The sequence below is a fragment of the Equus quagga genome, chromosome 17 (assembly GCF_021613505.1).
Source record: "Equus quagga isolate Etosha38 chromosome 17, UCLA_HA_Equagga_1.0, whole genome shotgun sequence".
NCBI lineage: Eukaryota > Metazoa > Chordata > Mammalia > Perissodactyla > Equidae > Equus > Equus quagga.
In genome coordinates, this window is record NC_060283.1 from 16,126,410 (window position 1) to 16,137,509 (window position 11,100).

An 11,100-nucleotide genomic window follows, 5' to 3' on the forward strand; every position below is an offset into this window, starting at 1 on the left:
AAAATATATTACTCACAGGCAATTTATAAACTGTCAAGTGAAATTTTTTAAAAAATCCACTCTCTTTCTACTCTCTTAGAATCCCAGTAATTTTATAAACTTTGTTTCAAGCTAGCAGGCATGGGAGGTTTTCCAAAAGGCTCTGTCTCATTTATTTTAAAAACTCATTTGAATACATTAGTACTAACTTAAATAGACAAACACATGCTAATGATTTCACATTATTCATGGATTTTTAAAATCTAATTCTCTTTAGTCTTTATTTTATTTATTTATTTATTTTGGGGGGAGGATCAGCTCTGAGATATCATCTGCCACCAATCCTCTTCTTTTTTGCTGAGGAAGACTGGCCCTGAGCTAACATCTGTGCCCATCTTCCTCTATATGTGGGATGCCTGCCACAGCATGGCTTGACATGTGGTGAGTAGGTCCACACCTAGGATGTAAACCAGTGAACCCCAGGCCACTGAAACAGAACATGCAAACTTAACTGCTGTGCCACTGGGCCGGCCCCCATTAATTTTTTGTTTTCTTATTTTATGTATTTCTGCGAGTACAGGCCAATATCAATGACAAGCTCTAAAATAAAATTCAGCCATCATTTACCAAGTATTTTCATTTAAGAAAACCTTGTTTTATCTAACATTTTCTTCAGGACATTCTTAGCACTTTTATTTGTTAAGCTATAGATCAAAGGATTCAACATTGAAAACACCACAGTACAGAACACCAACACCATTTTAATCCCTTTCCACTACAAATCTAGTACTTGGTCGACAGTAGATAAAGAGAATTGAATCAAAGAGCAAGGAGACAGCAGTCAAGTGAGAATAACAATTGGAGAAGGCCTTGATGTGTCCTTGGGTTGAGCAGATATTCAAGATGGCAGAAATGATGAAGAACTGGCAGGCAAAAATAACCATGGTGGCAGTGATGACATTGGAGGCAAGCATGAAGCAGATCACAGCCTGATATCTATTCTTCACATCCCAGGATAACTTTACAAAAGGGGATGATCACAGGAGAAATCATTAATATTGTTGCCTAGAAGCTCAGGGTAAATGTCTCGCTGGTGGTGATAGTTGAGTTAATGAAGCCACTTGATATATGAAGTTGCAAAAAGACTGGCACATAACCTTGGTGACAAGGTGTGGGGATAAAGCAAGGGGTTAGAGAGATGGCCACATAATAACTTTCACTATAGGTCAGTCCAGCTGAGAAGAAGAACCGAGTTAGGCAACCAGCAAAGGAGATCTTTTTGTCATCAGATATGCAGGTCATCCAGATTTTGGGATATGGACAGAAGAACATCAGAGGTCCAGGAACAACAGGATTCCAGTGAAGAAATGTATGAGTGTGTGGAGCTAAGAATCAGCAGAGATCAGAAAAATCAGGGTGATGTTCCATGAGAGACTGATGACATGAATGATGAGGAAGATGAGAAAGAGCACTCTCTCTAACTGCAAGTCTGCTGTGAACCCCAAAAGTATAAATTCTTTCACTTGGTGAAATTTTGTTCACCTATTGATTTTGGGTTTCTAAGCTCCCTTTCTGTGAAAAGAATAATAATTATGCTATGATTTCAGAAATAATTATTTCAGCTCGACCATGTTTTGCCGTTTTCAATCATGAAAAACCCAGTTGATGCATTTGCATTGTAAACTCTGAGACATGGTTATTCTGGTGTGGGTATCATCCTTGTTGGATACCTGGAAAACAATTCCATATTGCCTTGAAAGATCAGGAATTACACACAAACAGTGCCTATCACCTTATATTTTTAAACTTTTTTTCTACTTTTTGGAGGGAGTGATTTATGTATCTTTTCTTCTGTTTGCAATTAGGGTGAATGTGACCATTTGGAAGAGATAAAAAAGGAAGTTTGAAAGGATGTGCTGATTTCTCCTCAGCCATTTGAGTCTTTTTGTCTTTTTCCAGAGTATGAAGCACACATAGTAGTCTAACCATATTTTGGAATACCTGTGGAAATTCATTTTACTGTAATTTCTCAGAAGGCAATAATTATATTTTATTCATTTTTAATCCACAAAACCAAGAACAGAGTTTTGCATAAAGAAGAAAATGTATAACTTGAATAAAAGAATAGATTTACTTACATAATAAGAATTTGAGACCTTAGCAAACTGTATGACCCTCAAAGAAAGTTAAAATTTTAATCAATTGATGATTGTGTTCATAATACAGTTGAATTTCCTATAGAATCAAATCAAAAGAAAAACAAAACAAACAAACAAAAGAAAACCAAGTTAGCAAAACTAAACTGCTTTGGGGAATGCAGTAGGTTAAATAACAGTCTCTATAGATATCCATGTTCTAATTCCTGAAATCTGTGAATGTTATCTTATATGAGAAAAGAGCCAATAAGTTAAGAATCTTGAGAGGGGTAGACTATCAGGATTAGCCCTAAATGCAATAACAAATATCTTTCTATGAGGAAGGCAGAGGGAGATTAGAATATATAGACACAAGAGGACAAGGCAATGGAAACTCAGAAGCAGACATTGGAGTGATGTAACTGCATGGAATGCCAGCACCCTCAAGAGGTCAGAGGAGGAAGGGAAGGGACTCTCCACCGCAGCTTCTGGGTGAAGGTGGCCCGCCAGCACCTTGATTTTTGCTTAGTGACACTGGATTTGGACTTATGACATGCAGAGCTTTGAGAGAATAAACTTCTTTTGTTTAAAGCCATCAAGTTTCTGGTAATTTGTTAATATAGGAAAGCATAGAACTCAACCACTAACAGTCTTTCTTTTAAGAGAAGCAGGAGACTGAACTGTTGCCAACAATAGAGGAAGCATCCTCTCTGTCAATGATACAACCCAGGGGGCCCCTAGTAGACCACAAAAAAAAAGAGGGTTAAATGATGTTTGTCAAAGTTCTGAATTGAGAGGGAGTATAACATTTCTGTTATCAAATCCAAGGTCTTAAAAATTTCTTATGCTAAAGAAAAAAATTAATTATGTTCCTATGCTAGGTGATGGACTTAAAATTTTGTTGGAAAAAAGAATCTCTCTTGGAACTGTATCAATTTGATGTCAAGAACCCATAATTTTTAACTATAAAGTAAATATTAACACTATAGTTATTGTGAAATTCTTCATAACAAGCAAAAGAGGATTGAGATAGGTGACCTTTAAATTCCCTTAGAATTTCAAGGCTCTCAGAAGCTAAGATAATTTTTAACAAAGAATATTCCTGGCAAAACTTAAGACAAAGAAACAAGAGACCTGAGTCTGAACTTAGTTGGCTGCTGCCAATTTTAAATAAAATTATAACCTCCAAAATTGTTTTCTCACTATCTTTTTAGTTTAGTGAGACTTTATGAGATCACAGGTGTGATTAAGCACTTTAAAAACTAGAATTTATAATTAAGTAATAAATTTTCTATGATTTTGTGATGAATTCACCTCTGTCACCTGCTCTTATGATATATTTGTTTTACCTCTCAAGAATTTCCAATTGTAGTTATGCTACTGCCCCCCTAGATTTTCTTGTGTTCTCATGAAGAAACTTCTCCTTCTTTAATATGCTGGGAAATTGCTGAGCTTTTTTGAAAAATTACAATTGGGAATAAAATTTGCAAAAGATATTTCATCTTTAATCTTTTTTTATACAATTACTAAAATATAACCTAAGTGTGAATGTCTACATATATGAATGTGTATATCAATGCTTTTACAAATAATAAATGGTTGAAGGTAGTTTAGTGTAGGACATGAGACACAGGTAAATAGCATAAATTAAGAAAATGTGAAAAGGAAGAGCATGCTCTGGACATAAATAGAGGCAAGGATAAAACTGTTGTACGTCAACCAGTCCAATCCACTGCTCTGTGCAGACCACAGGTTTGGTGAAAACATTCTAGCAGCCCGTAATTACAATTAGTAGCATCCAAAAGACAAGCAAACCAACTAAAAGGTTGGGTAACATATTACCATTCTCAATGACACTAACTTAAAATAATTTATCCTAAGAGTCATTTTAAAGAGTTTGAGTAAAATACTGTGCATAATATATTGAATAGTGTTCTTATATATTTAGTTCAAAAAAAGAGTTTTATTCAGTTGCATTTAATAGTCATTAATTAGCAGATGAAAGTTGAATGCATACATTATTAGATTTTAGGGATATTCAGAAAACTTCTTCCCACAACATCTTTCCTCCTCATCTATCTCCCTTCACAAGGAGAACTTTGTAAAAGGTAGATGCCTCTGAATGTGGTCACCCAAAAGGATCTGATGTCTCAGTCCTCCAGAGGTTTAATGCACCTACCATTCCTGTCATCCAGTTTGGGATTTTAACAGATATTTCTTTATTTATATATTGATTATAAATGTATGAGATGATCCCAATTATTTGCAACCTTCTCTTAAGGAGCCTAAGATAGAAAATCAACATTTCAAAGTCATGAAAATATTGACTCATTTTAAGGTTTTATACTTAACCTACTCTAAGGACTAATAAGTTTCCTGCAAGATAACAGAAGGGACAACATTGGGCCACACACAGCTACAGAGGGGTTATGAGAATGAAAAAAATCCATCAAGTACACATCAAATTGTCTATTTCACTGAAAGAGAAAATAAAGATGGAATAAATGACATTTGGGGACATTTCAGCTTTCTTCACCAAATATAATTGTAGGAAAGAAAATCTTATTCTATTACAGGAGGTAGAATTACCTTATGTTTGATTATATTAAGAACTGTTTTATCTTTATCCATGTTGTAATTTACTGACCTTTTTCTTCTGGTTACTTAAGGCTATATATGTTATTTCATGAACATAAATAGTCACTTCATATGAATTTCAACTGAAGTCCAGAATTACTCTTAATACCTTAGAATAAAAGGTGCCTTCTATTAACTCTACAGGAATCTTATTTCCAGTGGTAAGAATACTGGAGAACGTATAAGCCTGAGCATCCCTTTAGGATATGCAGCTAAAAGCAGACAGGATCTTCATATGCTATTGTGGTGCCAAGTGACCAATTACAATACTCAGTTATCTTTTGGTAATGTAGTAGGGAGAAATCATTCGTCATGTATAAAAATGGTCCTGTTAATCTGTAGAGCACCTTTCCTTTGTAAATTCCATTCTTGCATGAGACAAAAGAGAATTTGGCAGAAAGAAATAACCAAGAGGACAGGCAGAACACAGTACATGGTGAAGAACTGCTTGCAGTCAATAATAATGATAATGAAAATACCTTAGGGTTTTAGTCCTGAAACATGTTTACTATCACTTAATACAATGTGCCCATTTTACAAACAATGAAATTGAGAGACAGAATTTGAGAAATTGAAATTGAGAGACAGTACCAATTCATATGGTTAAAGCAAATTTTACATCAGATCATAATTATATTTATTCATTCAAAACATGTTTGTTGAACAACTCCTATATACTTAACATTCAGTTAAATGTTGGGGGAGATAGAACTGTGACACAAGGTAAGGTCTTAGGTGACCTTGAGTAGTGGTTATGGGGCAGTCTGACGAAAGGGATAACAGGTTGTGAAACTCATTTTTCCTATCTATAAAATAGAGGCAAGTTTTCTTTCTCATAAAGTTATTGTAAAGACTGAATGAGATAACATATAATAAGGTTTTAATAAATATCAAGAAAAAATTAAAAAATAATCAAAAGTAAAAATATAAATAAAATAAAAAGAGAGACATACAATGCCTGTGCTTGTGCAAGTTATACACCTCATGGGGGAAGTAATCAAATAATTATATAAATTTATACTTGTAGATTAGGACTAGTGTCGTGGAGTCATAATAATGTGTCACGGGATTTTATTGCAGGACTTGACATAGTGTGGGATCATATGGAAGCATTATCTGGGGAGGTAATATTTGACATGAGAACTGAAGGACAACATGTCACTGGTCATAGTGGGTGATAAAGAAGGGGGTGGTAGTTGCAGAGAAGGTAGGGAGAGAAGTCTTGCAGAGGTTACAGGAAATGCAAAGATCCCATTTGAGAACAAACATTGTTGATTCCAGGAGTGGAAGGAAGTTCAGAGTGGCTGGATCCTGGAGGGATAAATAGAGACACACTGAATTAGGCAGGAGAGGTGGGCAAGTTCAAACAGCATAGGGACTGGGTGGTCCAGGTTAACGGTTTGTAGTATTTTCTAAGTGCAATGGGAGCCATTGATGGTTTTAGTCAGATGCATGCTGTGATCAAATAAAACCAAAATAACATTCTCTTTGCAATGGGAAATATAGAAGTGTGAAGGCAGAAAGTAGTTCAGATGAGTATTTCAGAAACCCAGGCAATTGCTTATAGCACTTGGATTTGGTGATAGCAATAGAATTGTTGATAAATAGTCATGTGTAAGTGATATTTGGGAAGTAACATACATATTTTGCATATGTATATGTACATATACGTACATATACATATACATCTATTAATGACTTTGTAAGAGCTGTTATCTTGCAGGAAACATCAGTATCTTCATAGTCCCTACCCTCAACACTCCTCTTTGCTTCCAGGTCCAGGAGAGTTACATCTAAGCATAACCCAGACGGGGAGTAAGAGGACTGCTCTGGGAGGACACATGTATACATCTGAGGAGTGGCAGGACTGCGCTAATTGTCATTAGGAGGACCTGGATAGCAGACCAGGAATGCATACTAGGGAGTGAGAAAAGGTAGATAAACCATGAAATAACACCAACAGAGGCCTACAGTCATTATAGTTTAGTGTAAGTCCATCTGTTAAAAACTGCAAAGGAAGGAATCCAAAAGCTTAGAGAGACAGGCATGTTGGTGTAGATCAATTATGTGCATTCTGCTCAACCATCAACTAAACCTGAGTTTCTCAAATCTTTAATCTCAGTCCTCTCTGAAGAATTCAAAGAGATTTCGTTTATGTGGATTGTATTCATCAGATAGAAGTAAAAGCAGAGAAATTTTAAATATTTTTATTAATTCAGTTAAAATAATAAAACTAGTAATATAGTAACATAAGTAATAGATTAATAAATGCAGATAATTCTATTTCCATACCAAGAATATGTAGTGAGCAGAGTGGCATTGTTTTATATATTTGCATTTTTTAAAAATGTGTCTTATACAAGACAGTTGAATTCTCACATGTGTTTCTGAATTCAATCCATTGAGATATGTTGTTTTGGTTGAAGTACATGAAGAAAATTCAGCCTTGAACAGATATGCAGTTAAAAAGGAGAAGAATATTCAAATAGTCTTTTCAGATAATCATGATACCCTTCTTTCTCTTGCCATTTAAAAATTGGGTAACGAGTTGATGAAACATGAGAGAATGTTGCAAAATCTATCTGTATAGACACTCAGGTTAACACAAAGTCCACTTCTAAAACAGTGTAGTCACAGCTGAATATTACTCAAATAATATGACTCTCTGAAGTAAGCTTGGTGCAGTGGAAAGATAATGAATTTTATAATCAGATTTCCTTAAATTTCAATCCTGACTGCAATTGCTTTCTGAGTTTATTTTGGGCAAGTTAATTAATTGCTCTGGATTGATTTTCTTGTCTATAATGGGAACTGCACCACATACTCCATTGAACTATTTGACAGTTAAATAAACTTCCCAGGAAGGTGTTTTGCAAAGAATAGTTTCTCAAAATATAGTAATTGTTATTATTACTTTTTAAGTCATTCTATTCTTTTGCATTGAGCAAGATTTTCCTAAATAAAGTTAGCACACCTTTTCATTAATTGCCTTTTCAGAGACTTTCAAATCTCTGAACCCCTGAGATTCTTAAGGAATCAAATATATTGAGGAGCCTGAGCAGGTATAAGTTATCTGGATCCATGGTATGGTCTTTGTTGGTTGGGACTGTGAGAGTTGCAGGTAAGTGTTCTGGTCCTGGGTGAAGTGAGTAGAATGTTTCTGCACTCATAATGAGAGTTTGCTGTAAGTATAAGGGACAAAGGACTCTGCCAGAAGATGATTTGTGGTAGCAATTATCTAACCCCGCGTGTATGAGATACTCACCTGGGACAGCATCTGAATCTCTCAGCATTCTCCATTTGGTTTTTCCTGTGGTGTTATAACAAAAACAGAGGAACCCATGGAGCCTATAAGCAACTGTTAACCTAATATCAAATATGAAAGGTGGTGGCTGAGTGTTAAATACTAGATCTCTGGATTAAGACAACACCACTTACTAACACTATAACTACCAGCTACTTATTAAAACTCAGTTTGATCATCTGCAAAATTATTGATATTAATCCTTAAACACACCTATGATGGATGCTGTGGGAATAAATATAATAATGCATGAGAAACTCTAAGCATGGTGCTTGACTCAGAGTAAAGTATTCAAAATTGTTAGCTACTATTTTTATAAATCATCAAATCCTGGGATAATTATGAGAATCAGAGAAAAATAGAATCAGGGGATACTAAGTTTAAGGTGGAATCCAGGAGTTTTCAACTTTTTCCTATAGGAAACCTCTTTTGTCTCATGTATTTATGTTTTCAGAGATTTTACTCAGCTACAAAATTGTTCTGTTTGTATTAAGTGATTCATTTAAAATAGGCAGCCCACAAAATCTTACAATAAACATACAAATTAATATGAGATACACACTGAACTGATGTATGTTTTCCACCAAAAGTAGATGGGGAAGAGTAGATTTTAGTGAAAATGAAAAGAAAATAATTTAAATTAATGGGATGTGTGTAATAGTAGATAATGAGCAGTGCTATGGAGAATGATAAAGTAGGAAACAGTTGTAAGAAATGTCAGGAAAGTAGATTACAATATGGTGATCAGGGAATACATGGAATGGGGTAATATTACTGTGAATTAAGACTTGAACAATGGGAGACAGTTCACCATAAAGACATCTGAGGATGACATTCCACTCCTAGGGAGGAGCAGATGTAAAGGCTCTGAGCATGCCCTGTTTAATCTAAGAACTAAAAGAAGGGTGGCATGGCTGGAGCTGAGTGAACAGTGGAAGGGAGAACTGTAAAAGTCAGATGTAGAAAGGTCTTGCAACCTTGTACATCTTCGTAGGTATTTTGGCTTTTATTCTAAATAAATTGAGAAGTCATTGGAGTGTTTGAAGAAGAGAAGTAACATGATCTAACAGGTATTTTAATAAGATCACTCTAACTGCCTTGTTGAGGAACTCACATAGGGTAAGCATGGAAGCGGGGAGGAAGAAGGGAGACCATTAGGAAGTTCTGCAATAATGGAAATATGAGATAAGAGTGGCTTAATCTAGGGTGAAACCACTGACACTGGGACAAATTGGTCAGATTCTCAATCTGTTTTGAAAGTAGAACAAGATGTTGTTGACTGGTCAGCCACAATGTAAAATACAAAGACGAGTCAAAAAAATTCAGTGGTTTTCCTTAAAGTGAGATAGTGTCATTTACTGCAGTGGAGAAGTCTGAGAGAAAAACAGCCGTAGGAAGGATTATTAGGAACTTAGTTTTTCTGGAAATGTCCAGTGGACATCCTGTGGGAGATATTAAGTATGCATTTGTACTCATGAGCCTGAAGTTCAAGAAAGAGAAATGGGCAAGAGATTTTAAAAAAATAATAATAAATTCACATATGGAGAGCATATAAAATCATTAGACTGGATGAATCAACAGGGAGTATTGTGGATGGAAAAGAAAAGAGATTCAAGGGTTGATTCTGGGGCACTTCAAAATTCAAAGCTAGGAACAATAATTCTACTGAGACTATACAGCCATGGAAGTAGAAGGAAATTCAGGCAAGTTTGAGGAACTGGAAACCAAAGGAAGAGAGTGTATCTAGCAAGAAGGACTGATGAACTATGTCAAATGCTTCAGATAAGTTAAGTTAGATGAGGACTGAAATGTGATCATTGGATTCAGTTATGTGTGGTCACTGGACCTAGATGAAGACACGTTTAGTGGAGTAGAGGTAGCAAAAGTCTAGGAGGAACAATCTTCCTTTGTTCAATATTTTGCTGATAAATGTCAATTTATTACGTTATTTATTAATACTAATATTGATAGTCTAATATGAACTGTGTTTTCCTAGGTTCCAAGAGGATGGGCATACAAATAATAATATTCACTATGATATTTGCATATTTAGCTACAAAACCACTTAGGTTAATGGGAAATTAGTCTGACTGGAATTGCCCATGAAGTGTAATATAGATGTACTGTTGCTACATTCCCATCTATCCATTTCAATAGATCATTTATAGTTCCATGTGCAGGGAAGCCTGAAGAAAGTGAGTAGATTTCTGTGTCATCAGATCCATTACTGAGTCTCATTCATGATATTCTAAGTTACATATTTTTTCCTACTCATTATCATTAAGGAAAAAAATCCTTAATAATGAAAAAATATGAAAGAAATAAAAATGTAATATAATGTGTAAATTTCTAGTAATACATTACTTATGTAGTATAGATGAATTAATTAAATTTAAAATTGTCTCTTTAAATTATTGATATATAGGTTTTATGGTTAGAATATGTATAAAATATTTAGTTCTGAGTTCTTTATAATATGATGATTGTATATCATCCTTCTGTATACATTTTTCCAAAACTTTCTACATATCCTCCTTTTTTCTTATAATCTCCTTTCTCTTATTCCTATAAATATTATTATGAAACATGAATTTATAATGGCTATACGATCTCAATATGTGGAAGTACTGAAAAACATATTTGATTCTTTAAAAAATACATTAAAAATATGTGAAGTTTAGTATTTCAGATACAAATAATACAGATACAACAATTTAAGCTAAGAATTCACACATTTAAGAAAAAAGCACATTAATATTTTAGGGAAGACCAAAGTACAAGAAAAAAGAATTTATATGTCCATCCTTCCTTTAGTTGAACAATCATTCTTAAGCGAAAAAATAAATAACCAATTTCAGAAATTTGGAATTGAATATTGTTAAAGTCATTAACCAAGGAGGCCCTTAGGCTGAGGTGACTCAGCCTATACCTTATATCTTATACCTATACCTTGGTAACAGTTGTAAGCCAACCAAAACCTTACTCGCAGTGAATGAACAGATGAACATGAAACTTAAAAACAAAAAAAAATCACAAAGAACCAGC

At 34.5% G+C, this 11,100-nt stretch overlaps 1 pseudogene; it reads right to left on the reverse strand.

The window, feature by feature from the left end:
• Positions 1-740: 740 nt before the first annotated feature.
• On the reverse strand, positions 741-4,745 carry LOC124229109 (olfactory receptor 9G1-like; annotated as a pseudogene).
• Between the last annotated feature and the right edge of the window lie 6,355 nt (positions 4,746-11,100).